Source organism: Eptatretus burgeri, chromosome 4 (assembly GCF_056783735.1).
Source record: "Eptatretus burgeri isolate ZD-2024b chromosome 4, Ebu_testis_v1, whole genome shotgun sequence".
NCBI classification, from domain to species: domain Eukaryota; kingdom Metazoa; phylum Chordata; class Myxini; order Myxiniformes; family Myxinidae; genus Eptatretus; species Eptatretus burgeri.
The window spans coordinates 15,955,261-15,980,108 of record NC_140964.1 but is presented as its reverse complement, the minus strand read 5'-3'; the positions used below and the strand labels follow the sequence as shown (position 1 = coordinate 15,980,108).

The 24,848-nt window shown below is 44.0% G+C and overlaps 2 protein-coding genes across 10 annotated transcripts in view; one reads left to right on the top strand and one right to left on the bottom strand.

The window, feature by feature from the left end:
* LOC147027533 (uncharacterized) overlaps positions 1-24,848 on the top strand; it is a 148,486-nt gene that overhangs the window by 11,404 nt on the left and 112,234 nt on the right. For 2 of the 3 annotated variants that reach the window (XR_015057096.1, XM_085877016.1), the window contains exon 1: positions 10,026-10,164. The gene's annotated coding sequence lies outside the window, so the exon portion shown is untranslated. Of the gene's footprint in view, positions 1-10,025; positions 10,165-24,848 lie in introns of those variants that run through there. The other variant, XM_085877017.1, reaches the window with a different exon arrangement.
* The window catches only part of LOC147027536 (homeobox protein Hox-A4-like), a 253,909-nt gene that overhangs the window by 216,075 nt on the left and 12,986 nt on the right, over positions 1-24,848 (bottom strand). The window lies entirely within an intron of this gene.

Below are 24,848 nucleotides of genomic sequence, written 5' to 3'. Positions count from 1 at the left end.
GAACCACCCCACCCCCCTCAACTCCCATAGACCATGATTTTTTTAAAATGCAGTGATCAAACTCTGGTTCATCATGGGTGTGAAGATTGTTATCAAGTTTCATCAAAACCGTGTGTGTAATTTCAGAGAAGAGAGCAAATTACTATTTTGTGGTGTAAAACCTGGACCCACTTTCACCCCCCCACTCCCCGTAGACCCCCATATACCCTGAATTTTTTTTTAATGCCATGAACAAACTTTGGTACATTACGGGTGATGAAGGTTTTTTTATTTGTATACTGAGTCGAGGCACGTATAAGAGCTAACACACAGAACATATAACAAAGGGAGCAGAAGACAAGAGGGGACGACAGAGGGAAGCACAACAATAATGGAGAACAGAGAGAGAGAGAGAGAGAGAGAGAGAGAGAGAGAGAGAGAGAGAGAGAGAGAGAGAGAGAGAGAGAGAGATATATATATATATATATATATATATATATATATATATATATATATATATATATATATATATATATATATATATATATATATATATCCACGAAAAACACAAAATGTACATTACAGGGATTTTCATGAAGGAAAACAGGGGATTTGAAGGATGTGGGTTTGGGGTGGATTAATGAGTGTAGAAAAGATCGTGGTTTTGGAGGGGGGAAGATAAGAGATGGTGGTAAACAGCTGTTTTGAAGACCTGGAGAGTGGAGTGGGATTGAAGAGAGTGTGGGAGTTTGTTCCAAAGGAGGGAAAAAGAGGAATGAGAGCGTGAAGGTGAGCAGTGATTCTTGATTTTGGCAGTTTCACCAAGAGGGGGTTGCTGGCAGACCTTGAGTGCCCTGCAGAAATATTGGGGGGACAGAGCAGAGGGTGCAAGGCCAGAGAGGATTCGGTACAAGAGAGAAAGACCAATGACCTGCCTGCGGTGAGAGAGTGAGAGACCCAAACACTCGGCTTCATCAGGGTCATCGGCGCTCGGCTCCCACGGCAGTTCGCAGTCAAAATCATTGGAACATATTTACAGAGTCTTACATGCCCCGTTAAGCTCTCTCTCACACATCTTCCTCTCCCATCTGTTGTCTCGTCCACTGTGGATGCATCACTGAAAGAGCATTACTGATTCCCACATTTACACACTTCTGCATCATATTTTGCCCCTCCCACACCGGAGACACCCCAGTTTTCTTCCCTCCTCCCCCTTCCTATGTGATTGGGTTGCATCGGTCCGTCAACTGTGGCAGGTAAAAAGAGGTCGCTGACACCTCAACTGCTTCTCCTCTTTCTTGGCTGTCTAATTTCCTCAGGTGTGTCTGCTTGATGAAAGAATAACCAGCGTCGCAAATTGGCATTTGCAGTTTCGCCACGTGTACCCATTAAAAATAGTAATAATAATACTAATAATAACAACAATTTATGTCACTAACCTTCCAGGGAGTTCTCTGAATCCACCATAGTTTGATTTATTGAAATCCGTTATTCCGTTCTCAAGTTACAACACATCAGACAAACAAACAGACATGTACATACGTACAGTACATACAAACATCATCAGGCTGACTGTTGTGGTGAGCATCGCCGTGGATTATGTCTCACACGGTAAAACCACATAATCCGCACAGAACAACCATCTGTCTGCCACGCAGACAATTGTTCCTGCTAATGCAAACCATTAAACCAGAAGGCATGTGATGTGATCAGCAGGAAAATCAAAACATGTGGAGTGTGACGAGCACTCTGCCGATCCGATCCCCATTCGTCACAAACCTTCCCAGGAGGTTGAGGTCAAGTCAAACCTTCCTAGTGTGAACTGTGTCCATTGGGGATGGGCAGAGTGCTCGTCACACTCCACATGTTTTGATTATACGTATGTGTGTATATGTATATATATATATATATATATATATATATACATATATATATATATATATATATATATATATATATATATATATATATATATATAGTATATTTATATATGTTTATATTTATATGAACATGTGTATATATATATATATATATATATATATATATATATATATATATATATATATATATATATATATTTCTATATGTGTATATATATGTATATGTGTGTATATATATATATGTATATGTGTGTATATATATGTATATGTGTGTATATATATATGTATATGTGTGTATATATATGTATATGTGTGTATATATATATATATATATATATATATATATATATATGTAATACATACACATATATACTGTATATATACACACATAAACATATATATACACATTCATATATACTGTCTATAAATATACACATATACATATATGAAGACCACAAGGGGAAAACCAGAGATGTCACTTTTTATAAATTTCAGGGTTATTGCACCTGCCAATAGTTGGCAACATCAGGTTTCCTCTCACAATATTACTTTAACAAATAACGAGGGGTGTCACATAATTTATATGGTATAAAGTTTATCTGTGCAATGAAAAAACAAGTGTTGTCAAAGCTGAACAAGTAGAAACCCAGAGTTGTCAGTACTTTACTCCTGGTTATCTCCCTTTCATTCATGTTAACTGTTCCACCATAATGTTCAGAGTTGAGAAACTAAAAAATGAAAGGTTGTAAAACTTTCACAGCATAAACTCTGAGCACTACAATGGCCTATTTGGTTACATCATGGGCTCTGTAGTTGGTGCATATCGTGGTTCAAGCTTGGTCAAACCTTTATTGTGACTTTTATGGGACCCACGCCATGGCTTAATGGTTAGCGCATCTGAGTACCCATCCTCATTCGATGTACCCACCACCCAATCAACCTGCTTAGGTATATGAGGGAGTCACATGAGGTGACCTCGGCTATCACGGGGGTGGTTTATCCTTGGTTTCATCCCGGTTTTCCATCATATTAAGTCGTACGGAGTAAGACATGGAGAATCCATCGTCATATAAGCGAAATACCCTTGAGTATGGCGTTGAACACCAATCAAAAAAAAAAACAATGACCGTTTAATGTTGAAAAAAATAATCTGTAATCACCAAAGTCATGTAATGTATGCTAATAACCAACAAGCATGAATTTGTGACACATCCTGGGTTAAAATTGCATGGCAATTATTAAACAAGGGAATAACCAGTGATGTCAGTTTGCAACATTGATTCGTTCTTTGCTCTTAAATTAAATAACACAGAGGCTTGGCAAATGCTACATGCTTAATTTGATCGGCCAATGATCACTCTTCCTTTTACTGGAAAAGAAATCTATATGACAGTTATTAAACAGTCCACCAAAGTCTTGAAACTTTGTTTTTCAGTTTCTTCAAAATCGACTTATCCTGACATCTCTGGTTTTCCCCTTGTGGTCTTCATATGTATATATATACATATATATATATATATATATATATATATATATATATATATATACATACATATACATATACATACATACATATTGTTGTGGGCTGGGCTTTGGTGGCGATAAACGACCACTAGGTGGAGCAGTAGAGTCGTCTCCCACCGAACACCCGTAATTTAGGTCGTGACCCTCGAACAACTCCGAAAAGTCACGGTCCCTTAGCGGACCGTGGACGCCAATATTTCGACCGCGTAGCGTCGGGTTAATTGTCTCGATCTCCAATATACCTAAAAAAAACCAGGCAGTCTAGCTTCCGGGGAAACCACACACTCGACGGGCTCTGTCGAACCGGGTCTCTCTAGCGAACTCGGTCCAGTGTAACCGAGCGTAGTTACCAGAGCCGCGCCGGTCCCAATGACCACTTAGGCAACTAACAGCCTTACTATTTCTCAACTCCGAACCATGCTAGGCCAATGAAAGAAAACACGAACAACGAACTGGAACATTTAACATGGGGGGGGGGGAGGTTATTTATAAAGAATAATCGGGCAGGGGAGCACACAAAGAGCAGAGTTATCCGAATAAAAGAAATGCAAGTGATGTGCAGTTCGCGAAAAGCACTGAACAGTTTCTACTTATAGGACAGCGCCGCACAAACACACACATACATACACACACATACATAAACACACACATATACACACACACACACACACACACACACACACAGTCCTATTTTCAGTCCTCAGCCCAGGAGGGAAAGGCGAGCTAGGGACCAGAGCCTGACCGGGGTACCTTCCCGCCTCGTGCGGTCACACCGACTCCAAACCACCACGGTGGGACTCGAACCCACAACCCGAAGTCCACGGCCCACGAACGAGACCAAACCACCACGACCGCAGACCACTCGAGCCAGGACCACCACTGTTCGGTCACCACCACCACGGTGAGCCACCGCAAAGGACCGCAGACCACTCGAACCATGACCACCACTGTCTGCCGTCCTCTCGTTTTTACCACCACTCTCTTGAGGTCCGATCGATTTATTATTTTCGCCACTCGCCTCCCGATTGGACGAGGGGTTGTCGGGTGACTCGTGGCCGCCATTGATTGGACGAGCTCACGGTGGGTGGAGGGAACCTCACCCCTATATGTGACACGCTGCACGTGGGCGATGGATGGCGATGGTGCGAAAATGAAGGATGAAGATTTAAAGATATTAAAAAAACTGACCGCGCACACACGAAATTCCCATTAGACAGAAGGACGGGACACTGACTATCAACACATACCTATCGAAATAACTGAACTGCGGTGGCCACCGTCTCTCTGTGTGCAAATGGCTTCCAGATTCGTAACAATATAAACATATATATATATATATATATATATATATATATATATATATATATATATATATATATATATATATATATATTGTTGGAGATTCGCGCCCGCCGGCGTGCGGATGGCCACGTAACTCGAATCGCGGCACGTCGCCCACCGGACGGACAATCCAGTCGTGACCCTCTCGGACTAACGCCGGGAACCAGTCACGGGTGGACCTTTCGGTCTCACCGCGATTGAGCCAATCGGCCCCCGCGTGGGATAGGGTTGCTCGCCAAATTCGACCTACCTAAGTACCCACACGGAGGGTAGACCGGGCGATCGCACCTCGCCGCAGGTCGACTTCGGACACGGGCCACTTAAGCCACCCGTTCCGTACTATCGGGATAACCGAGCGGTGTTATTCGTCGGCCTCGACGGTTCGATTAATTATCGGGCGTCTTAGCCCACGACCAACCCTTTACGCGAAGCAAGATGGGGATTCAATGAAAGAAATGACGAAGCGAAGCGGGAAAACAGTTCAACAATAAGCACATTTATTTCGCGATGAACGGAAAGCACACATATACAATTCCACCAAAAGCACATGTAAAAGAAGAAGACAAAAAGCAAATGCAACAATGCAGATCTATCCGACTACCGGCACTCGGCAACACTTATACAATTTTACTTCACAGACGGCGCCGACAACACATATTCCCAAAGCAAAAGAAAAGAGAACCACCCTCCAGGATGAGGGGGTAGGCGGGCCTGGGGCCGAGACCGTGTCGGGCCTACCCGTCTGATGATGAGACGCGGAGCGGCGGTGGTGCCTCAACTCCGCGGGCCTCGCGGACAGTGTCTGGTAGGGGGTGGGAAGGGGGCCCCCTTTTGTCGCACTATCTCAGTGCGGGGGGAAACAGGAGGGGGTTGCTGATGCTCGGGGAAAGGAGGATTTCACAAAATCTCGGGTCCCGCGACGAGCGTCTCCACCACGACCTCGGTCGCGCCGCCGGCCTTTCCCTCCGCAGTTCCCCGAATCCGACGTGAGCACCCCCTCGTCCGCCTTCGCCGCCGCCGCCGCCTCTCCACAGCTCCGTCCTCTTCACTCCGACTCCGCGAACTCCCAACTGCACTCCGAACTGCCCTCGACTGACGAACGCAATCGTTTTTATAAGCCCCGTGGCTTCGCTCTTTCATCTTTGACCCTCTGCCTCCGACCTTTCACCTCGCTCCCCATTGGCCCGAGGAAAAGTGGGCGTGAATGCTTTTTGATCCATGAATTTGCATATAGCGACCGCCCTCCAACGCCCTGGAGGCGGGGCCAAACCGCCCCTCGCTCACCGATTGGACGGAACAAAAGTGGGCGTGAGTCGTTTTTGATCCGTTTTTCTGCGGTAAGTCCGCGATGCTTTTGAACACGCTGCTCGGTGCGCGCCCTACACGAGTCCAGCATCGGTGCCCACGAGTGGCGCGAGATGACGGTGATGCGATGGTGGCGAGTTGTGACGGTAAAGGTCATGGCGGTTGTGGTGAAGCGGCGTTGTGGTTGGTGGTTGTTGTTGTGATGGCTGTTGAGACGTGGTTGGTGGTGGTAATAATGGCGGTTGGTCCAAAATAAAGATAGTAAAAGAAAAACGGCTATCCTGAAGAGTCGCAGCCCTCATGAATGACATTTATTCCCTCTAGACAACGAGTTTGGGCCTAACTACACATATACTTACCGAGATATCTCACCTAAGGGACCTGAATGGTGGTTTGTGAATTTGGTCAACCACAACAATATATAAATATATATATATATATATATATATATATATATATATATATATATATATATATACATATATATATATATATATACATATATATATATATATATATATATATATATATATATATATACATACATATATACATATATATATATATATATATATATATATATATATATATATATATATATATATATATATATATATATATATATATACATATACATATATATATATATATATATATATATATATATATATATATACATATGCATATACATATATATATACAGATACATATATGTATATATATATATATATATATATACATATACATATATATATATATATATATATATATATATATATATATATATATACATATATATATATATATATATATATATATATATATATATATATATATATATTTATATATTGTTGTGGTTGACCAAATTCACAAACCACCATTCAGGTCCCTTAGGTGAGATATCTCGGTAAGTATATGTGTAGTATATATATATATACACACACACACATACATACGTACATCTTTACATATACAGTCGTCCCCTGTTTATCGCGGGGGGGGGGGGGGGTTGGAAGGTAAACCCCCCCCTCCCCCTGCGATAAGTGAAAATCCGCGATGAATCGATGCCTCCCCAAAAATTGACTCGTCTGGTCTGGTCTGGTCGGCTTGGCAGTGATCGGGTTTGAGGTGCCGGAGATCGACTCATCTGGTCTGGTCGGTTTGGCAGTGATTGGGTTTGAGGTGCCGGAGATCGACTCGTCTGGTCTGGTCGGTTTGGCATTGATCGGGTTCTAGGTGCCGGAGATCGACTCGTCTCGTCTGGTCTGTTTGGCAGTGATCGGGTTTGAGGTGCCAGAGATCAACTCGTCTGGTCTGGTCGGTTTGGCACTGATTGGGTTCGAGGTGCCGGAGATCGACTCGTCTGGTCTGGTCGGTTTGGCAGTGATCGGGTTCGAGGTGCCGGAGATTGACTCGTCTGGTCTGGTCGGTTTGGCAGCGCTCGTCCAACGGCGGCAAGCCTTTTTCCTTCCCGAAGCATATTGAGCACCTTAACCTTCTCCTGGAGCATCAGGACCTTCCTCTGGCGCTTCAGTTCCTTGCCAGAAGCCTTCGAAGATGCAGGGCGTTTGGGTGGCATTTTAGGGCTTGGAGAAAAAACGTAGAAAATATTCGAAGTTCGCAAGCGAAACTTTTTGTCTCGTGCGTTGTGTGACTGGTCGAGCGCCACGCGTTATAATTTATATTTTATATATTATTACCGCGACGTACCGGGGGAATCCACAGAAAAAATTAGTTAGGTTCCAAGGGAAAACCCACGATGAACCGGGGCGTGAGAGGTGAAGCGCGATCTCGTGGGGGATTACTGTATATGTATATATGTATATATATATATATATATATATATATATATATATATATATATATATATATATATATATACATATATACATATATACATATCTACACATATACACTCAGTGTACACAACATTAGGAACACCTTCCTCATTTTAAGTTGTAACTCCTTTTTCCCAGAGAACAGGCTCAATTCGTCGGGGCACAGACCCCACATGGTGTCCAAAGCGCTCCACAGGGATGTTGGCCCATGTTGACTTCAATGCTTCCCACAGTTGCATGAAGTTGGCTGGTAGTGGATCTCTACTCCGAATAGCTCGTTACATCTCATCCCACCGCTGCTCAATTGGCTCAAGATCTGTTGACTGTGCAGGCCACTGCAGGAAGCTGAATTCACTGTCATGTTCATGGAACCATTCCTGGGCAAACCTCGTTTTGTGGCATGGGGCATTGTCCTACTGAGCAAATCCATTCGCATATGGATACACTGCTGCCATGAAGGGATGCACCTGATTGGCAATGATGTTCAGATATCCTGTGGCATTCAAGTGTTTCTCCACTTTTATCAATGGGCCCAATGTGTGCCATGAAAACACACCCCACACCATCCAGCACACAACCACCACCAGCCTGCAATGTTGACACTCAGCATGATGGATGGATGTACTCAGGACCGGATTTACCCAAGGGAAACCAGGGCACATGCCCCGGGGCCTTGACTACCCAACACGTGCCCAGAGTCCTCCACCACCCAAGGGCTCATCCAGGATTACGCCAAAGCATGTCGGCCCAAGCCATCTGCAGAAGCCTTATCCAGTATTCACAATCGTTATGCCTTCCATTTCAGTTTTCCCTTCAGTGTAAAACAAGTATTATCAAATAGAGCATTCTTGTCGGCCCTGTTTCTTTTACTGGTTTTCATCAATGATCTCTCCGACTCTCTGGAAAATCCTCTTTATGTCTTTGCCGATGACTCAACCCTCTGTCATACCATCTGTCATCCCACAGACCGGCAAGCCACAGCTTCTTCATTCTGCAGATCTGGATAAAATCACAAACTGGTCCAACACGTGGAACACGTCTTTCAATCTTGACAAATCTCACACTCTCACTATGTCTCTCTGAAAGGACCGATTAGACCCCCCCCCCCCCACCACCATCTACTTTCTCAACAATCCTCTGGAAGAAGTCTTTTCATTCAAGCTTCTGGGTCTCACTATCTGCCATGATCTTTCCTGGGAAAGCAACATTTCCAACCTGGCCTCCAAAGCCAGTCGCCGACTGGGAATCCTGCGTCGTGCAAAGTCCTTCCTCGGCCCACCTGAGCTCCTGATCACTTACAAAGCTTTCGTCCACAGCCTGATTGGAGTACTGCTCTCCCCTCTGGGCTGGTGCTACTGCCTCTCACCTTTCTCGGCTTCATGCTGTGGAAACCAAGGCATTTCGGATCATTGGCATCTCCCGTGATGAGGCTGAGTCTTTGGGCCTCTCACTCTCTCACCGCAGACAGGTCGGTGGTCTTTCTGTCTTCTACGGTCTGCTCTCTGGTCTCGCCCTCCCCTGCTCTGTCTGCGATATGTCGTTCCCCCCCCCCCCATATTTCTGCAGGGCGCTCAAGATCCGCCAGCAACCTACTACCAAAATCACGAATCACTGCTCACCTTCACTCTTTCATTCCTCTTTTTCCCCGCCTTTGGAATAAACTTCCTCACTCTCTTCAATCCCATTCTTCCCTCCATGCCTTCAAAACAGCTGTTCACCACTACCTCTTATCTTCCCCCATCCAAAACCTCGATCTTTTCTACCCCCGTTCGTCCACCCCAAACCCACCTCCTTTGAATTCCCTGCTTTCCTTCCTGAAAGTCCCTGTAATGTCCATCTTGATTACCCCTTGTTTCCCACCCCATCCCTCTCCCTTCCACAGATCCCCTAAGGTCTCTGTTCCCCACTGTTTTGTCCTTCCCTCTCCCACCCGTCTTAACTCATGCGCCCCCCCCCCTTTGCTGTGCCTTTTGTGTTAGCTGTCATTCGAGCCTCGACAATATATCAAATATATACATATACATTGAAAGTTTGCATCTGATCGCGGTCACAGGCCTTGAGAAGGCCATAGCATGTTTGGGCCTCAGGCCTTGAGCAACTTATTTCCCGGAAGCGATCATGTTGCTGTTGTTATTGATGATGTTAAGGTAATGTTGAGTTAATATTTATTTTTCTGATGTGATCCTGTTCTTGGGGGTGTGGTTGTTGATGCCATGGTAATGTTCAGGTAATATTTCTTTTTCCAGATTCGATCCTGTTCTTGGAGGTGCAGTTGTTGATGTGAAGGCAATGTTCAGGTAATATTTCATTTTTCTGGAGTGAAATGATTAGATTTTGGTGAAGATTCAAATCCAGATCCTGATCAGACAATTTTTAAGTGATTCTTCACCATTGAGTGATAGTGCCAAAACCTGTCCGCCAGCATGCCTACATTTTGCTTACATTTCTTTGTCTGCCTCCATTTCGATACTCAAGTTTGTTGATGGCATTGAAAACAAAATAATGATCACATCGTGCAATATTACATGTAAGTTTCTGATCATTGTTGTGAATTATAACGTATTAACCAGTGTGGCAAATTTGCGACAAAAATTGGGCATCCAATGGGTATTTGACAAGTCCAGGTGGAAATTGTTTCTCTAATATAGTCTGCATTCACTTTTTCAAGGGATTTTTACTTTCTGGGTTGGTAGAATCTGATACCAGGAACAAATAGAGCAAAGCTTCTCATTTCGATATATATATATATATATATATATATATATATATATATATATATATATATATATATATATATATATATATATATATATATATATAGTTCCATTACTCAAATTAAATCGAATTTGAGGATGTTGAATGGCACAATTTGTGGGTCCATCACGTGTTCTGAGGTCATATTCACGGCAGAACCTCTGGCGGGTATCTCCATATTATTTATTCTGATACCGCAGAGCCACCACTTTTGTCTTCTGCTTCACTGTCAATGGCATAGTTGATCTACGGAGCTCGCGATCCCAGGGAATAAATACCATGATAATACCAGCAAACTTTGTAATGGAAAATGGTACAGGTCAAAAAACAAAAAACAAAGATACCTGATGAACTGGGATTCATCAGACCAGGCAATGTTTTTCCAAGACTCCAGTGTCCAGTGTTTTCGTTACTTAGTCCACAGCAACCCCAGGTTCTTGTTTTTTTACTGAAAGAAGTGGAACTCTGTGCGGTCGTCGGCTGCCATACCCCATTCATGTCAAGGTACGACAAGTTGTGCATTATTTTGGGGGTCTTTTGGCACCAATGTTTTACTAGATTGTCAGTTGACTAACTGTACACATCTGTTCTGCACAATTTGTGTCAGCCTCCTTCGGCCTCTTCTGTCCCCGAGCCGTTTTTGACCACTGGCCTGCCGTTGGCTCGATGTCCTTTGGGTGGTGGACCATTCTTGATACACACGGGAAACTATTGAGCATGAAACACCCAGTAGCGTTGCAGTTCTTGACACACTCAAACTGGTGTGCCTGGCCCCTACTACCATCCCCCGTTCAAAGGCACTTACATCTTTTGTCTTGCCCTTTCACTCTGAATGGCACACATATATCATCCATGTCTCAATTGTCTCAATGCTTGAAAATCCTTCTTTATCCTGTCTCCTCCACTTCATCTACACTGATTGAAGTGGATTTAACAGGTGAAATCAATGAGGGATCATAGCTTTCAGCTGGATTCACCGAAGCGGTCTATTTCATGAAAAGAGCAGGCGTTCCTCATATTTTGTATACTGAGTGTATATAATGTTGTGGTTTTATAAACCGCATGCTGAAATTGAAATGCACACAGCATGTAGACTCTTAGAATAGGTATTTTCATAATGTATGTAAAGAATAGCACCTTCTCTGTAAACGGTTATGTAGTTAAATGTGTTGGGTTGGGTAGCTAGCACCCCCTCTCAACTCGTTGTGATAATAGCACCATCAGTGGTTAATGACGTGTGCCGTGACTGCTGTCATCATATTTGGTGTGCATTGTTTCACTGCCATGGCTGTTCAGTGTGTGCGAAAAACACCAGTGTTCTGGAACCTTCGCCAAAGCCATGGCTTTGCAAGCGCACGCCAAATTCCCATTTATTGTTTAAAGCCCCACAAAGTCCTTGTTCATCTGTATGGATGTCTACCCTGTAATGTAACTTGTTGCCGTCTACCCCTGTACTGTATTTCGTTTCCCTAATCTCTGTTCATTCCCCTCCACCTGAACACGACCGGTAAGCAAACCAGGACACGACACAGCCTTCCTACAATAATTGCCCCATTCCCTGGCTTTGTGCCGTGGACATTTTTGAATGTGTGGGGTTTGTACCGGGTGCATGGGGGTGGAAGGAATTTCCCCATGTTGAGTGCGGAGCTCCACTCCTGGCAACAGCCGGAAGGGCAAAATGACTGCACATCCGGGTGGGCAGCAGAATGGGGGAGCTGCGAGGGAATCCCCCAATGGCTGTCATGGGGCCAGCTCGTAAGATATGGCATGAGCCAATAGCTGGTCCCAGGCCGCCTTGGAAGATCTGACGTGTGGCTCTTTGGCCCCACCTGCCATCTGAGCTACAAAACTGTGCTCAACGCTCTGATTCTCTCTCTCGGTTCTGGTCATCGCATCGTTCTCTTTCTGCCCTGGTTATTGCCCTGACTTTCGTCTCTGGTCCCAGATGCTTTGGTTTGCTGGCAGAGATCTCGGGCACTCATGGCAGTCGGCTGGCTGCTCCTGACGGAGTTCGTGGACCAATGGTTGTGCAGTGCAGTGTCGGGGCCATTATGAAGAGCAGCAGGGAGAGCGGTACCAAGCTGGGGAGGGTGACGATTAAGTACATACCGGTCGGCTGAGGCCACCCTGCCCCCTCCCATTTGTCTCCCTTTGTGTGTGATCTGATAGGTACATTGTCATGTTATCTGATCGGCAAGGAAGAGGTTAAGCTAAGTCTGCAAATTGTGCATTTTCTTTCCTTTTTGTGATGCACACCTTGATTGCTTTTTATTGCATTTCCCCTTTTCCTGCCCTGGTTGCCCGTTGACTATTAAATCCATTGAGTTCACTTCTCCCCTTCCCATACCCCACCTTGCCTGCCATAAATAAATTGCCTTCTTCACATTTACCTTTCAAACTGCCTGTGTCTGTCCTTTCCCCTTATTGATCCAGCAATGTCCATACATAGATTAGCTGGGAGATTATAATTCCCCAACTAATTGACTCACATCAGTCCGGCGTTGTGCTCGCGGTAAGGTCTGCCATATTAATCAAGATCCAATAAGGATAAGAGCAGAACTATCGTCGAGGGTGGGATTGCACAATAAGGTGACTGTTCGTTCCCAGTTAAACGGTAATCAGACGGAGGACACTGGGTCACGTGAATAAATTGTTGACGTTCACGGTTGTTTAGCAACCCGCCGCAACACGGACTTATCCATGTGTAACGGACTCGATTCCCAGTGAGTCCTGAGAGAACCGGAGATGCCCCGACCCTCATACCCCACGACCCCGGGTCCATGACAGTTTGGTTTTGTAGTCGCTCAGAATGACAGGGCAAGAACCACTCGCTCAGAATGACGGAGCACGAACCACTCGCTCAGGATGACGGGGCAAGAACCACTCGCCCAGGATGACGGGGCACGAACCACTCGCTCAGGATGACGGGGCACGAACCACTCGCTCAGGATGATGGAGCACGAACCACTCGCTCAGGATGACGGAGCACGAACCACTCGCTCAGGATGATTGAGCACGAACCACTCGCTCAGGATGACGGAGCACAAACCACTCACTCTGAATGACGTGGCGTGGCAAAAGCATCTGCAGTGAGTGAACAATTCTCTCAGAATGACGTAGTGCGATACCGCTATCAACTGTATGGTGCTCGGCAAGTGGCTTAAGCACTCAAGCAAGCACTCCAATTAAATGGTTGAGAAGGAACTGCTGGCCAGGCTGTGGCTGCATCCCATATAGGATCCCTTTAACTTTAAAGCCGTATTCACCACACCCGTAGCAGTTAAAAAATTAAATAGATTCGTTCACATAATGACTTTATCCACAAAAGAGTCGCTGTTTAATGTGGAACAACCTTGGAGACAACGCAAAGTTTAATCAACTGTGAAATAAACCTTGCAGATAATCCGCCACATTCCTGCACGTCTGTGCATGCGTCACGTGATACATCGTGATACATGTGCAAACATTATAACTTTATTTTAAAGCATGCGTTTTTCACCAGATTTGCTTTAATTCCATTCGGAGTACCTTGCTAAACCTCTGAAAATATAGACACAGATCTGGCAGATGCTATGGATAAGCATTACCTCTGGGGGACAGGGCGTGAGGTCAAGCAGTGAATACATTAAATCATATCGCTCAATGAAGCTGGTTAATTTTGGCACATTCCTTAATCTTTTGTTCACTCAATATAATTCTGCAAACAGTAGAAAAAGATAAGTTTATTGCTTTGGAAATTTCACATTTTCTTGTGTGTATATGAGGCCCCGCGAGGAGGAGTGATGTAAGCGACATTTTTTAATGATATGATGATGATAGGCTCGGATGATAGGGTAAGGGTTAAAATAGTGCAATATGGCATTAACTCCAAAATTGCCGATGTGCCCCTTTCATCGCTCCTCCTCGTGGGGCCTCATACGGAGAAGGAGGGACCATAGCCTTGCTTACTTAAAGTAAATAGGTATATAGGCTTAGTTATAAGACTCGTTATTCCTTTAAATTATCAGATTTCACTTCAGATTTCGACACTTATTTAGTCCGGAGAATATCCGATCCTCAAAGCCGAAATAATATTTCGATAATATTCTTTAATTTGTCTGTGAGAGTAGATTGTGGAAAATTGCATCATATAATGCATGAAATCACTCCAAGCTCCCAGTTTGAAAAGTATAGTACTTTCAAAAATGATTCATCACTGTGATGAACAGGCATTCGTTAATATGAGTGAGGAAAAGGGGGAAAAATAACTTTATCATTAAGAAATCATTGTGGCCTGTTTCAAGTCAAGACATGGTTGAGCAGGCCAAAAAACATGGTGGCATCAGACCACAGCAAGGTTACTCAGGATACACCTTCAAACTCCATAGAGAGCGGTGACTGACAATGCACCTGATAAAAGATATAATTAAATAAAGCCGTTAATTATCTTGAAAGGGGGTGTTTTAATTAAAAAATGAAGGGGGGGGGGGTGAAAAGGGGTGGTATCTTGAAAAGAGGTGAAGTTTGAACGGTGTTCGCCCATTTATTTTTTTATACATCTGGCCATTTAAGAATCATGGCAGGTCAAAGTTCACCGTGTGCTTCGTTTGAAGTGCTAACCCGGAAACATGGGATAGTATGCGTTCCTCCATCAGAGATCAACATGAAGACGTTAATTGTTGCTGTCGGTGAGATCATTGGGTTTGAAAATGTTAAGGCATTTTCTCTTTTGAACAAATTGTTTTTTTTAGTTTTTGACGTCCCGATGGTTGCTCAAGTCGTGGAGCACAGACTTTTTTTGACCCCGATATTTATGTTCCCTTTTGCCCTCTGGACAACCCTGCAAAAAAGTTGTGATTTCAAATTTACCACGTTTCGTTAAAAGCGATCTAATTATAACCTAATTGAAAAGATACGGTACGGTTCTATCTCCATCAACAATGATTCCATTTCAGTCAGAATGAGAAGTTAAAACACATGTCGTTTCATCGGATTGTATACATGATCTTGCCACCAGGTGTTTCAGGGTTTGAGGCAATTCTTCCCTTAAAAATCAAGGGACATACTTATATGGGATATGCCAATACAGAAACCCTTGTGTGTTACGGTTGTAGTGAATTCGGCCATGTTAAAAGATCGTGCCCCAAAGGTATGCTGAATTAAAATGTAAATGAAGGCTCCACATCACAACAGCTGATTAAAGGAGGAGTCCGCCAAGGGTGTCCTTTATCGGGCATTCTCCACTCTCTGCATTGAACCCCCACTAATTTGTTTACCGGTGTTAGTTTACCAAGGTTTCTTGTGATGCCAATTAAAAGGCCAACTGTCACATCAGCATATTCTGATGATGTGTGCATTATGGTGATGATATCACCATGCTAACAAATGATTTGGGAAAAATTTTCTTCAGCATGCACAACTGTAATAGATTGGAATAAATGTAAAGCTCTATGGATTGGCCATACCCCAGCTGTTGGTTTGCCTCATCTTCCCAGAGGCCTACAGTGGGAAAAAGAAGGCATCCATTATCAAGGTGTGTACATTGGCACTCCAGCTTTTATGGCTAAGAACTGGTTAAATGTAGTTAAAATTGATCATAGACTAGAGAAGTGGAGAGGAATATTACCGACATTGTCGTACAGAGGTCGTGCCCAAGTGATTAATAATCTGGTGGCTTGCTTGCGGCACAAAATGATTACTTTGCACCCTCCTGAAGCACTGTTGCTGACAATTCAGAGACATATGCTTGATTTCTTCTGGGGTGGCAAACATTGGGTCAAGCCTGAAGTCCTTTATCTTCTATTGGCAGAAGGTGGCCATGGTCTCATTAACGTTGTCAGCCAACTAATGGCTTTCCGAGTCACTACTGTCCATCGCTTTCTTTTTTTTGCATCACTGCCATGACGGCCCACTCTGCAACTATCTGCTGAAAATTGCTAGCAGGCTTGATTTCGACAAGGAACTTTTTCTCATGTACCTGCAACACATGGACATCTCTTCATTGCCTTTGTTCTACCAATACCTGTTACAAGCCTGACAGCCTCTTGCAGTGCACTGAGATGTGGCTTACTACAACACCAACTTTCTCGATGAACCTATCTTATACAATGCACTTTTTCCTCGTATACCTCAATCACATGCTTACGTACAATGTTTCATACGCTCTGGTGTACGTGTCATACGAGATCTATGGAACAAGAACTAAACATGGCACTCAGCACGGCACATTGCGACTACTGTTGGAATGCGCTCTCTAAGAACTGTCTCGCATTTCATCCAGGAAGTTCTGTATACGTTTAGAAGTTTGGGACTCCATTTTGATGCCAACAACACTGACCCTGCAATCCATGTTCCCTTCATTCCGTAGTTAAATATAACATCAGCTGCATTAGCAGAAACTGTGATCCTGTCTTCCTCTCCACTTCCTGGTGTTGCTAAAAAGTGCTTGTACTACCTTTGTGTTACTATACGGCATCCTTATGTGTGCAAAGATAGGTTTGGATCCCGATGGAAAGGGATGCAACCTCCAGGGTCTCCCCCGTGCCCGCAATGGTCCGCCACCGCCATGTATGGCCCGCCGATTGTAAAATTGACTGGTGAGATATCTCTTGTAGAATTGTACATATGACATTACCTACCATTGTTCTACTACACCATTTTAGTGTTTTAAATTCTGTTCTGTGCCCCTTTTATGGCCTCTGAAGATTTACGCCACGCCGATGTTGATTGTGCAAGACTGACCCCACTTTTAACTTTATGATTACAATTGTGCTGCCGCGTGAATATTTCCTTTTCTTTGGATACTTTTATTTTCAGATTGCCATTAAATTCCAAAAGTCATGTTGAATCTGCTCTCGCAAATTTTCTAATAGCCGAAGGGAAACTAACAATTTGTAAAACAAGGAAAGATAAACTTCTTGCAAACCCTGATGCCGACTATAATATTTTAACAGTTTTTAACGCCCTTGCCATGGCCAGACGCCAGACATGCACAATTTCATTTTCATCAAAACTTAAATACGTAATTTAGAACTGTTCAAGCAGAAATGGTGTTCCAGGAATACATTTTGTAATGTAGACCTTAATGATCTCATTCTTTCATTTTCACTGTGCACTTGTATTATCTTTAATCCTTTACCTTCTTTTTTGACTTGTTTTGAATGCTATGTGAACTTGTTTTTGGCTTGTAGCATGGTATTGTGTACACTGTGGTCCTAAATGAGGAGAAAGCCAAGAAATTGAACCCAGTTTTAATAAGATAAACAACCTTAATGTTATATAATGCCCAAGTGTCTGTGCTTTCAGAAAATGTACACTTTGCAATGGGTCCAATGGATATAGTTGCTTACAAAGCATGTTTTTTTTTTTATCCAAACACAGGCTATTTTTTCCATTTTTATAGCTCATTTTTTAGAAATGGGTTACATGTATGATTGTATATGTTGTCCAAAATAGTTGAAAATGCATTTTTGTTTAATATATATCATTATACATAAGAATAGAACAATTCCTCGAAACAGTACATTTCTTATGACCTTCTGCATATCTTGGCACCTTCAAATGTGTAAGATCTCAGATTTTGCAAAATTTCCCCCAGTCATAGTGAAGCTTACAAAATCTTATTCCAGAAATTTGAAATGCATCTGATAGAACATCTTAAATAGCAATTTACTTCTGCATAAAGTGATGATTTAAAATGGCAAGTTTCAACATGGATCATTACTACATACCAGTTTTTAGGTTTACTTCCATGATTGGGTCAAAAATGTTAATCAGTACGTAACAAATTGCATTTACCAAGCTGCTGTAAAATTACTGGTAGCTATAAGCTTGATTTTATAACCATAGAATAAGTTTACCAAGATGGCCCTATGATATAAAAATTAATACCAAAGGCCAGTTTGCGTTCAGTATGCAGAACATCAAAGGTCGTTATGAAGTACGTAATGTTTTAGGAAATCTGCACTTTTAATCCTAAGATGTTAGTTTGGTTCATCACAGCATGTATTTCTATGGTGAGGTTTATGTGCATATATATTTATGACCTGAATGAACACTGATCAATTTGATCAATTTGTTAATTTCATATGACCTTGACCTCTTTGCTCAAGGTCAAATATCAGGTAAACCAAATATTCTCCATATATGTGGTTTCCAATTCGTGTATAATACATATCTAAGCCATCAGACCAATTTTCGAATGATATGAGTGGTTCCTTGATACAGATAATAATTGATAACCAACTTTGACCCTGTCAGAGCAATAGAAAGAGGAAGAATTAAGCTCTGCCCAAATAGATCCTGAATCCCCATGATGTTGGCTAACAAATGATATGCAAAACTTAATCATACAATGACTTTCATTTTTTGATCCCCCGTGTCCTAAATGTGAACATAATACCTTGCTACAAGCCTTTTCTAAGCTTGTATAAATAATGGTATACAAAAGTCAATGTCTGTCTGTCTGTCTGTCTGTCTGTCTGTCTGTCTGTCTGTCTGTCTGTCTGTCTGTCTGTCTGTCTGTCTGTCTGTCTGTCTGTCTGTCTGTCTGTCTCTCTCTCTCTCTCTCTCTCTCTCTCTCTCTCTCTCTCTCTCTCTCTCTCTCTCTCTCTCTCTCTCTCTCTCTCTCTCTCTCTCTCTCTCTCTCTCTCTCTCTCACATCTTTTAAGTTGCAATGTCCAAACTCTGGGTACAAATACAATTCTTTGAGTGAGGGTGGGGTGTAAATGATTCATGTAAATGTGTCCCGTGTAGCACCAGTGAGGTGAAAGCACTCTCTTCACACTTAAATTTGTCCTACTTCCCTTCTCTCCCCTCCCCCACCCCAACCGAGGAGTCTGCCAAAGCCTGTCATTGTGTGTGAGACATTTCGAGCAGGAACGAACATCACGACGAATGGGGGACAAAGAGTGGGGAGAGTGGGACATGAGGATGGGGAGGGGGTGTGGTTAAAGCACCCCATGCATAGGTAAATTTGGCAAACAGAATGACTAATTGGTCGTCAACGAAGTGACGTGTGTGTGTGTGTGTGTGTGTGTGTGTGTGTGTGTGTGTGTGTGTGTGTGTGTGTGTGTGTGTGTGTGTGTGTGTGTGTGTGTGTGTGTGTGTGTGTGTGTGTGTGTGTGTGTGTATATATATATATACATGGAGAGTGAAAGCATGCTGAGATGAAAGAATTCTTTCTTAACATCCTGATGTTTCAGAAGAATACTATCTTCCATCATTAAAGGTAACAATAAGACACCAGACATGCAGCTACGGAGACATTAGCTGCACTTCTGTTGTCCGACAGGAACGGCTACGCTCACGATTGGGCTGTGAAGCGGACCAATCGACATGAGGTTTGGGATAGATTTAATAAAGAGTGGGAATGGAGAATGGATTTGCTTCCAGTTCAGGTGTTTGGGTCATTGGTTCAGTGTCACGCATTTCATGTCTTTCATGTCTGCCCTGAGTTTGGGTAACAGGCTTGACCTTCATACCCGCAGGTGGGGGTGTGTGGGGGATTGCGTAATCCTCGATAGGCAACATGCAGGTCAACATGGCGGTTAATCGACTGCTTGCCCAAAAGCCATGCTTCAAGAATTTCCCCACTGGCCCAGTCGGGTTCCGAGGCTTTAACTTCCATGTTTTCCCATGCGAAGTTGTGTTATAGGTTGTAACAGTATACCACTACCAGCAATAGCTTGTCTTCACAAGCTACTGCTTGCTGGTGCTGCGTCAATCGTGTGGCCATAATTTGGCCCACATAATTGGTGTCACAGTCTCGACAGGGGATTTCGTAGACCACATTCATTTGGTCAAGTCGATTCACCCTGTCTTTGGGCCTGGACAGCTGAGCACGGAATGTTTTCTGAGGTTCGTGCACGACACTGATTCCGAATGGTTGCAACAAACGGTTGGCCATCTCTGAAGTACTATTGCTGATGTGTAGTAATAATACTTTTTTGACCGGTTCCTCAGGTCGTAGGGTGAGTACCCTTTTGCAGCCGCATGGCCGAATGAATGCTGTCGGGTAGTTATTGTTCTGCAGTAAGTGAGTGATGTGTTCAATTTCTGTCCATCATGTGTCTTGATCACTGCAGTGAGATTTGGCCCGGTCGAACAAGTTTCATGCACAAGATCCTTTGTGTGTGGTCAGGTGACCACTTTTGTAGTGAAGCTCCCGGTAGGTATGTGTGGGTTTGCGGTACACCTGGGTGCTCATTTTCATGCCGATCTGTTGCGCGTGTGACAACCACATCCAGAAAAGCAATGAAGCCGGTTTGTTCAAGTGTTTGTGTGAACTGAATGGCCGATACACTGTTGATGTGGGTTTCTAACCTGTCAAAGCTGTTTTTTTGATGATGGTGAATGTGTCATCCACATTACGGAGCCAAAGTGTGGCGAAGGGGAGGCGAAGGGGGCAGCGTGAGGGGAAGGGGAAGAAGGCAGCATGAGGGGAGGGACATGAAGGCAGCGTGAGAGAGGGGAAGGGGAGGGGAAGGAGGGCAGTGTGATGGGGAAGGGAAGGCAGCATGAGGGGACTGGAAGTGAAGGCAGCATGAGGGGAGGGCATGTTTTTACCATGTAATGTCTGTTGCTCGAAGTGTTGCATTACTAAGTCCGTGATAATTATCAGAGCCCATTGGTGTGCTTTGGTGTTGGTGGTAAATTTGATGCCCAATGCAGAAGTATGTTGATGTGAAGTACAAGTGTAACAGTGAAAGCAGGTGTGTTGGACTGAGTCGGCTGTTATCTGCCAGGTAATGGTCTGCAGTGATGGTGGCCTCTTGGGTTCTCCTTGATAGGTCAATGGGGATGCAGGTGAATAGGGCCATGACGTCAAAAGACACCATGATCTTGTCATCTTCAATGTGGACCTCTTTGGTGCGTGAGAGGAATTCCTCAGCAGTGCAGACCGTGTATGGTGAATCCGATGTCAAATGCTTATGGTGATGGAAGAGCCCTTTAGCAAGTATGGAGTTGGGACACCTCTTCAGGCTACAATGGGTCAGAGTGGTATTCCATTTTTGTGCACCTTGGGTAGCCCGTAGAACTTTGGTATTATGGAGTCTGCTGGTTGCATTGTCCATTGGTCCTCTTCTGTCAAGAGGCCCTTAAATCAGAGGTCACACAGCACCTTATTGACCTGTTGTTTGATGGTCTTGGTCGGGTTTTCCTTGACTTTGTAATACGTGTTCTCATCCTTCAGTAGTGTTGAGGCTTTATGATTATTACCTTTATGGTTCAAAATTACCATTGCCTGGTCTTTAACTGAGGGTATGATGACAATGCCTACACCCTGGTGGAGGATGCGTTGGGCGAGTTTAATAACGAGCAACGTAACACCGAGTAACAGGCATTCCAGGGTATAAACATGGATAAACTTTGGCTCTGCTATGTGGATGACACGTTCACCATCATCAAAAAGACAGCTTTGAAAGGTTCCAAACCCATATCAACAGCATCATACCTGACACACAGGTCACACAATCTCAAACAAGCAGCCTTCATTGCTTTTCTGGATGAGGGCATCAAATGCGCAACAGACTGGCATTTGAGCACCCAGGTGTGCTACAAACCCACACATACAGACCGGGTGCTTAACCACAAAAGTGGTTATCTGACCATGCACAAACTTGTGCACGAACCTTGCTCGACTGGGCCAAATCACACTGCAGTGATCAAGACACATGACGGACCGAAACTAAACACGTCACCAGCTTACTGCAGAACAATATCTACCCGATAGCATTCATTCGGTCTTGCCGCCGCAAGAGAGTACTCACACCACCACCTGAGGAACCGGTCAAAACAGTATTATTAGCTCATCAGGAATTGAAATTCCAGATAAGGTATTGTCATCGTGCACCATCTGTACATCCATCTCCTATTTCGACTTCTCCAGCCAAACCGCTGGGCCGATTCAGTTGTTATGCCAGGACTCAGATAAGCTACAGGTCCAGTTGTGCTATTTTTTTTACCATACAAGGGCAATACTTTGGAGATGGCCAACCATTTGTTGCAACCATTTGGAATCCGGGTCGTACCGAAACTTGGCCAAGATTCCATGCACAACTGTCCAGGCCCAAAGATAGGGTGAATAGACTCTACAAGAGGAACATGGTCTATGAAATCCCCTGTCAAGACTGTGATGCCAATTATGTGGGCTCGACATCCATGTGGCTCACGACACACACGGTTGACGGAGCACCAACAACTAGTAGTAGCACATAATGACGAGCTATTGCTGGCAGTGGCACATTGTTACAACCGACAACAAAACTTCGCAAAGAAAAACATGGGAGTTAAAGCCTAGGAACCCGGCTGGACCAGCCAGGAGATTATCATAGCATGGCTTTCAAACACACGTTCGATTAACCATCATGTCGACCTTCATGCTGCTTATCGAGGATTATGCAATTGCCCCCTCCCCCCCCCCACCTGCAGATGCGAAGGTCAAGCCCGATACCCAAAACCAGGGCAGACATGAAACACAAGACACAATCTGTCAACTTCCCGGCCCGGGTCTCAGCCAACGGTACTCCATTTCTTCTGGATTTGATTTTGACCAATTTCCCAGAAAATGTCCGCTGTTTTTCTTCTGCTCCAATCGGTTCATCTGACCATATGGTTGTTAAAGCGGTCATCTCTCTGGCTGTTGGTTGAGAACCACCTCAGTGCTGATGAGTCTGGTATTTCACTTAGGCTGACTGGCAGAGATTTCAAGCAGCCATCAAACTTCTAGACAAGTTTCCCATTTCTACTCTCACCAACATCAATTCATCTTGGGAATTTTTTCAAAGAAATTTGCACTCTCTCATGCACAGATTTATCCCATCTTGTCATTAGTTGTCCTACCCTTCCTCTCGCCCATGATACACCGAAGCTTGTGGCGAGGCAGTTGTCCTAAAACAACTTGCCTTTGCCTCATGGAAGGCAAATCCTCCAAAAGGCAATCTCATTTCCTTCCACAAAGCTCAGGCCAAGTGTGTCTCTTCCCTCAGGAGAGCCAGGAAACAACATTTTTCCAATCTCAAGTCTGAACCCTCAAAAACCTGTCTCGCTCTGTTTCTGGTGCATGTTCCCCCTCTATCCCTCCCTTACCTCAAATGACTGCACACGAGGCTTTGCATGCGAAAAGGCTGAATACCTTAACTCTGTTTGCTTCTAAATCATGTGTCCCAAACCCATTGCTTTATGTACCCACCTTACCAATTCACACCCAGCTGTTCCTGGACTCCATGTCCTTTTCTACTGACAAGGTGGAGAGCTTGTTGTCAAACCTCGACTCTGATTCTGCAACTGGTCCAGACGGCTTCAGCCCTCGTATTCTAAAAACCTGCTCTGCTGTTCTTCCTCGCCCTCTCTCTGTTCTATCCACCCTCTCATTTACTCAAGGTCACCTGCTTTCTGCTTGGAAATCAGCAAACATTACCACTGCAAAAAAAGGTGCAAAAAACTGATCCATCCCTGCAACTACAGAGCAATCATTCTGCACCCAATGATAAGCAAGGTCATGGAATCCTTCATTGCTTCTGACATAAAATCCTTCCTCTTCTCCAACATCTTGATTTCTGACCCCCAATTTGGATTTAGAACAGGTCACTCAACCCTTGACATGCTGCTTCCGCTTTCCCAACAATGGATGGAGGTCCTAAATGCCAAACATGAGATCAGAGCTATCTCTCTAGACAAATCGCGAGATTTCAATACGGTCTGGCATCCCTCACTACTCACCAAACTCTCTTCTTTTGGTGCCGAAGGAAATATCCACTCATGCCTCATGGACTTCCTCTCCTGTCTCAGTCAACGCGTGGCTGTTGATGGAATTCTCTCATCCCCTCTTCCTGTCCACGCTGGAGTTCCTCAAGGCAGTGTTCTTGGCCCTGTGTTGTTTCTGGTTTCATCAATGATCTCTCAGACTCTCTGGAAAGTCCTCTTTATCTCTGCTGATTACTCCACCCTCTGCCATACGATCGCTCATCCCTGTGATTGGCAGGCAGGAGCCTCTTCACTCTCTGCAGACCTGGATAAAATCACAAGTTGGTCAAACCTGACAAATCTCACACCCTCACCATGCCTCTCCAAAAGGACCATCTGGACTCCCCCCCCCCCATCTACTTTCTCAACAATCCCCTTGAAGAAGTCCTTCCATTCAAGCTTTTGGGCCTCACTATCTGACATGATTTTTCCTGGGAAAGCCACATTTCCACGCTGGCCTCCAAAGCCACTTGACGACCTACGTCGTGCAAAGTCTGTCCTT